Below are 6,973 nucleotides of genomic sequence, written 5' to 3'. Positions count from 1 at the left end.
AGAAGGAAAGGCGCTGGCCTCTCCTTAGGTTGGTTCCTGCTTTGCTGGGATGGAACCTGAGGCTGGCCTGGTTCCAGCTGCTGCAGGACACATTTCTCTTCCTCTAGATCCAGAGTGTTCCTCCCCTCCAAACCCTGCCAGGGTGAGTTGCCAGACCCTCCCCTGGCTCCCTTCCCTGCCTCAAGCTCTCATCCTGGAGTTTCTGGAGCCTATTTTCCATGCTCCCACACACTATTTCTTTAGGGAGTGTCCGGTGACATTTCAGATGACAATGTGCAGCCTGTCTTCCATCTTGCAAATGCAAACACCTCTCTATGCTTCTTACAGCTTTTTAGTCTCTGAGGACAGCATTTCTAACTGCACGAGAGGTGGTGTCGCTGCAGCTGCTTCATGAGAGGGAGCTTTTCTCTCTGGTCCTTTCTCCACATCTACGGCCAGCACCGCATCTCTTCTTCCTGCCTCTTCACATTTCCAGATGCTGGATTTATCTGTCTCACATACGCAGGCTCGTGCTAGCAGAAGCAGTGGATATCTAGTTGTACCCAGGGATAAGCGTTTTTATAAAATTTGCTTCCATATGTCTTACTGAGTGTATGGATTTACCAGCACCTTCCCTCCTCATTCTGGGAGAAGCTCAATGACTGGCTGGAAATTTCTGCAAATTCCAGGGGCTGACATTTCCCGTTTCCTCTCAGCTCCGAGTTCTGCATCTTCAGAACCACTGAAGACGGTTTGCACCCCACATCTCATAGCCATTCTTCCCTTTCTGCTCCTACCAACTGACATCTGAGCCTTCTCTTTGGTCTGGCTCCAGAATCACTCACACAAGACACGCATATACTTGCATCACAGACGTTACTGAAAGAGTAGGAACAATGGAGTTTTACATCCCAGCAAAACCTGAACACCTTAAAATTATATTTCGGTCATCCTTGTTTCCTTTGGGACTTCCTTGCTCTTCTGCCTCCTTTCTCTCAGACTTGAGCCCCTGCTAAGTTGACTGTCACCCCTTCCCCACTTCCCCCTCAGAAGGCAGATGTAGCCTCATTCCGTGTAGATTAAAAATAACTATAGCAACAAGGAAACAAGTTCATCATCCTGCCATGCTTAGTGCAAAGAAAGCAGAAAAATGAAGAGAAACAGAAGTCCTCACCATTATGCAAAAATGGACCCCTTCTCTTTCGCACATTTAAATACTCTAGCTGCAGGCACACACTAAGCCAGCTAGCTCTGCCTCCAACGGATGGAACACCCCTGGGTCCCCAGCGCCCCCCCCCATCTCCCTCTATTTCCTCATTTGTGAGGGAAAAGCCCCCTCCTTGTTCTCACTCCACGCAAGTCCACGGTCAGGAACCATGCGGAGCAGTGAGGCGGTGAGGCAGGAAAAGAGGCAGACCTGGAGAAAACAGAGCCACAGAGTGAAGTAATCCCAGGAACTGAAAGGTTTATTTAGGAACAAGGAAGGTGGCTCCTGTGACGGAAAGCCACCTTGTAGATCCCAGCACATTTCTGTGCTCTGCGCACAGTGGGTACCCTCAAAACTCTCGTGACGAAAGGCATAGCACAAAGATTCTGTACCTAGATGCCCCCATCCTGCAGCACGGCCTCTGTCCCGAGCTTCTCCAGCTCTTCGCTGCTGTAGCTTCTGGGACACAGCTGGTACTTGGCACGTGGGACTTCCCTCCAAGAGGAGATGCGATGGTGCCAGAGGCTGCAGAGGCCGTAGACAGCGGCCAGCACGATAGCCCCGAAGCCCAGGTGCCAGCAGAAGAAGATGAGGAGGAAGGCGAGGTCGCCAGGGTTTTCTGCCCTCCAGGGCTGCCCGGAGGGAGGAACGTACATCAGCACACACAGCTGCAGCATCCATGTGCTGAGCACCAGCCCCATCCAGGCCTTCAGCACCCAGAGCGTGGGTTGGTCAGGGACCCAGACTTCGATGGTGAGCACCAGGGTAACCAGGAAGGTGGGCGCCACGAACAGCAGGTGCGTGCGGACCTCCAGGGTGCCCTTGTTCTCCAGGTGACATGCCATCAGCAGGACCAGCACACAGAAGGCCAGGGCCTCAGCCGCTCGCTCCAGCTTCACGTTCTGCTGCGCCTGACACGCCCGGCTCACGATGTCCACAACGCCACTGAGCGTGAAAAACCCATACATGGTGACGTGATACCAGTTGTCATAGAACACAAATGGCCGCCGAGGGTCCTCCCAGTCTACCATCATCATCCGGTTTACTCCTGGGGGGTAGAAGAACTCGGTTATGATGCCAGTCAGGGAGATGGCCACCTTCATCATCCCTTCCACAGGTACCAGCTGCCACCACCTGTGTCCTCGCTTCTCCTTTGGGGTCAGAGGGGGTTTGAGAAACCTCTGTCCCCGTAGCAGGGCCAAGGACACCATCACTGAGTAGTGGAGAGAAAAGAGGAGGAGGCATATCCCCGGCAGCAAGTGTCCCTCGAGGGTCCCCATGGTCTCTGTGTGTATGTTGGGGCCAAAAGAACAAGAGCTGGCAGATGAGAGGCAACCTCCCAGGGCTCTCCTCACAAGCGAGGTGGCTGCTTCCAAGCTGTGGTGAGATCTTTCTGATCCAGCTCCACCCCTGCCTCCCACACACAAAAAGGCCTATGTGTGTGCTGGAAGCATCTGAGCCACTCCCTGGGTGGGATCTCTCTTAGGTGGCACTTCACCTTGCTCTGTTCCTTACTTAGATGAGCCGGGCTTGGGCTTCCAACCTCTGCACCTCACTGCAGGAGCTAGTTTACCCTTTCTCTCCTCTCCAATCCTGCCCCACCCCTCCCCAAAGAGAGGGGAGGGAAAAAAGTAATAAGGGGCCCCAGCAAAGGGGTGGTGGTGGTGGATTTTCTTTTGTTGGCTGTCACTTGGTGCCAGCCATATGACATCTCCTTTTCCTCATTTAAATACCTCAACAACTCTATGAGAGGGTTATTGTTAAACAAATTTTATAGGTGACATTAAGGCTCAGGGGGTGAAGGCACATACACAGGTATCACAGCCAGCATAACAGAGCTGGGATGGGGACCCAGGTCTACTCATCTGCTGACAAAGTCCAGAATTTGTACATAAGTGACTGAACTTCAGCTCCAACACTTGTAAGTTACATGACTATGGGCAGTTACTCTGTCTTCTTGAGCCTCAGTTTCCTGACCTGTAGAATGGGAATAATAATTATATCATAGGTTTATTGTATTAAATAGAATAAAGTATGTAGAGTGTCTGATACATAGTAAATAATAAATGGTAATGATTATTAGTAATTTTACTGTTATTACTAACATTCCTTGCTGAATTCCTATGATGCTGAAGTTGTTCAAGTATTCCTATAAATAATGCCAGAGCAAGAATCATTTAAAAAAGGTGAAGAACTTAATTATATTTAAAATTTTTTAAGTTTTTTTTTTTTTTTAATGTTAGCATGAGTGGGGAGAAGGGGCTCAGGGAGAGAGAGAGAGAGAGAGAGAGAGAGAGAGAGAGAGAGAGAATCAGCAGCCTCCATGCTCAGCATAGAGACTGACATGGGGCTCGACCCATGACCCTGGGATCATGACCTGAGATGAAATCAAGAGTCAGATTCTCAACTGACTAAGCCACCCAGGCGCTCCATAAAAATTTTAAAGTTCTTTATTAATAGACATTAGACATTACAGGGGTGCCTGGGTGGCCCAGTTGGTTAAGCATCTGACTCTTGATCTCAGCTGAGGTCTTGACCTCAGGGTTGTGAGTTCAAGCCCCACTTTGAGCTCTGCATCGGGCATGGAGCCTACTTAAGAAATTAAACATTACAATTACTCTATATTAAAATTACTGTTAAACATTAATTCCAAAAGAAAAATCAACTTAAAATTGTACTCTATATGTGACAAAGTGTTAGACTCCTTATAATATAAAGAACTCTTACAAATCAAAAAGTTAAAAATGAACACCTCAGTAGGTAAAGGGGCAAAGGTCATAAGCGGCTAGTCATTCAAGGAAAACTGTAGGTGGCCAATAAATCTATAAAAGGTGGAGCGTCTCTGCAGCCTTAACACAGATAATGTGCATCCACTCCTCAATGCAAAATGGGAAAAGTGGTAAAGCATGATAAATGATAAGCTTTTTAAAAATGTTAAGGCTACTGCAATAGTAAATGGCTATCTAAAATATTTTTTCCCATCCTAACAACACTGAATCCTGAGAGTTCAAAGTTTTTAGTACCAAAGGGAAGAACATGGCCACCAAAGGACACATTGATGATTTCATTGAACTGGAGGCTGAGGCAGTCACATGTATATTCAGGCTCCACAAGGCAAACAAGCAGAAAAGAAGGATGTGGTATTTGCTGTGGCAAGTGGTTCTGATTATCACAGGCACATAGAATTGCTGCCAAGTAAGGAGGTAGTTGGTGGGGGGGGGGGGTGGCGGGAAGACGTGTAGATGAAAAACAGGTGCCTCACCAGGTTGCCTTCTTAGGTAAGTATCCAATGGTAGTTAAAGGAAGATACTTTCACAATCCTATGCAGGCAGGACCACTGAAGGCTCTTTGATTCATTTTTTTCATTCAACAATAATGTCAGACACTTGACACTTCCAGGTCCTGAGGATACAACAATGAAGAAGAGAGATAAGAAACAAACAAAAGATAAGTAAGATAAGTAAACAAACAAAAAAATGGTAGAGGATGATAAATAATAACCCCCCCCCAAAAAAAAAAATTAAGGCTATTATAATAGTGAGTGAATCCTTCAGATTGAGCCAGCAAAGAAATAACACTTAAACCAAGATCAAACTGGCATTAGGGTCCAGCCATGAGATATCTGACTGAATGTTGGGGTCACTTTATCCCATAAAGACCAGAGGAGAAGGTGAATGAGACCAAAGACCCTGGTAAATACAACTCCTTATTGACAATGTTTCTGTCCTATTTCCAGTCTTTCCGGTTACATCCTTCTCTTCTTCACCGGTATCACATTCAGATAGTAAGGACATAAGTAATTTGTCCTCCTTATCTATATTTTCCTGCGTTTTACAGTGAGCAGGTATTTTTGTAATCAGAAACTATCTGCAAATTTGAAATCAATGATGCAGTTATTTAATTCATAGAGAAACAGCTTGGATATGAAGACATCAAAATGTGGCAATCTCTACATTCCAGTTTTATGGGGAATATTAATTTGTGTCTCCATCTCTTTTGTATTTTTCAAATGTTCTATGAGGCTTTAGTAATTTAATTTTATGGCAGAATTATCAACCTGAAATTTTTTTTTATTAAAAAAAAATTTTTTTTCAATGTTTTTATTTATTTTTGGGACAGAGAGAGACAGAGCATGAACGGGGGAGGGGCAGAGAGAGAGGGAGACACAGAATCGGAAACAGGCTCCAGGCTCTGAGCCATCAGCCCAGAGCCTGACGCGGGGCTCGAACTCCCGGACCGTGAGATCGTGACCTGGCTGAAGTCGGATGCTTAACCGACTGCGCCACCCAGGCGCCCCTCAACCTGAAATTTTTGTAAAAGCCTCAGTCATTAAAACATTTCTTTATGTATATTTATGTGTACAATTATTTATATAGGCATATATGTAATATTGAATTTTTTTAATATTTATTTTTGAAAGAGAGAGAGAGTACATAAACAGAGGAGGGGCAGAGAGAGAGGGGGATAGAGGATCCAAAGTGGGCTCTGTGCTGACCGTAGACAGCCTGATGAAGCCACTAATAGTAACATCTTGTAAAGGCTGAAAAGCACAAAGGCAAGTTTAAAAAGTGATATAACAGGGCACCTGGGTGGCTCAGTTGGTTGAGCATCTGACTTTGGCTCAGGTCATGATCTCACAGTTTGTGACTTCGAGCCCTGCGTCAGGTTCCATGCTGACAGCTGGGAGCCTGGAGTCTGCCTCAGATTCTGTGTCTCCCTCTCTCTGCTCCTCCCCCCACTCATGCTCTCTCTCTCTCTTTTTCTCAAAAATTAATAAACATTTAAAAAATTTTTAAGAGCAATATAACAAAATGCCAACGCAGAACAAGTGGGTTAACATTTTGTCATGTTTGCTTCCACGGTTTAGAAAAATGAACATTCAAACCCTTCCACTCTCATTCCCATACCGTCCTCCCTTCATCATGGGAACTGATATGATTTTGGAATGGATCTTCCCTGTTATTTTGTCATTTTATAAATGTTTGTGCCTATCCCTATCTTGTCTCTCTGTCTGTTTAAACCTGACCATTTTCTATGTATTTCTAGTTCTGAAGAAACCAGCAGCAGCAGAAGCTCTTCCTCGAACAAGGCACTGGTCATGCCTCAATTAGGACCCATGTAAGTGAAGTTCCTTTGAAATGAAGTCAGTGTGGTTAAATAAAAAAGAGGAGATTCAAGAATCATGCAAAAATACAGTTGATGGGAACCATATGTCATAGTGGCCCTGTTCCAGCAAATAGGCAGGTAGACAGATATGTTGGTCCTAAGGGTAGTTAAAGGTAAACACTAACTTTTATCACCCCAACAAGTGACCATGAGTCCCTGGTGTGTCTGTCTCTTCTCATCTCCCAAGTGGACAGTTACTCATCATCTGCTACTCTCTGAGTCTTCCTGGCTTTCAAAAGGAGACAGTGTCTGATAATACTCACTTACATTTGTTGACTGATAGATTAATCTTTAGCAGATGAGTTTCAGTCACTGTGATATGTCAATCAGTCATTTAAAGCCCCTCATCTCCAGCTGAAGAAGGAAAATCCTTAGCTTTGCCCATGACTAAAGGAATGTTAGGCATCAGCCAGCAGGTGCTGAGATGTGTTTGCTATTCGGAGGGATTCCTGAAAGTAAATCTGATTTAGATCTTCTAGCCCAGTGGTTTTCAAGGCTGCCCTTTAGAATCACCAGGGAGCTTTTTAAATGTTTGGGCCCGACCCTGGTATTCTGATTTAATTGGTCTGGGGTTCAGGTTTTAAAAATCTCCCCTGCAGACACAAAAGGACAAATACTGTA

The 6,973-nt window shown here is 45.4% G+C and overlaps 1 long non-coding RNA gene across 2 annotated transcripts in view; it reads left to right on the top strand.

The window, feature by feature from the left end:
- Nucleotides 1–6,973, top strand: part of LOC109503539 — a 36,164-nt gene that overhangs the window by 6,843 nt on the left and 22,348 nt on the right. For both annotated transcript variants that reach the window (XR_006585206.1, XR_002745334.2), the window contains exon 2: nucleotides 6,233–6,304. This is a non-coding gene — a long non-coding RNA (uncharacterized LOC109503539). The remainder of the gene's footprint in view (nucleotides 1–6,232; nucleotides 6,305–6,973) is intronic.

The sequence above is a fragment of the Felis catus genome, chromosome C2 (assembly GCF_018350175.1).
Source record: "Felis catus isolate Fca126 chromosome C2, F.catus_Fca126_mat1.0, whole genome shotgun sequence".
Taxonomy (NCBI): domain Eukaryota; kingdom Metazoa; phylum Chordata; class Mammalia; order Carnivora; family Felidae; genus Felis; species Felis catus.
Note: the sequence above shows the minus strand (reverse complement) of the source record. Positions and strands in the feature narration are given on the sequence as shown.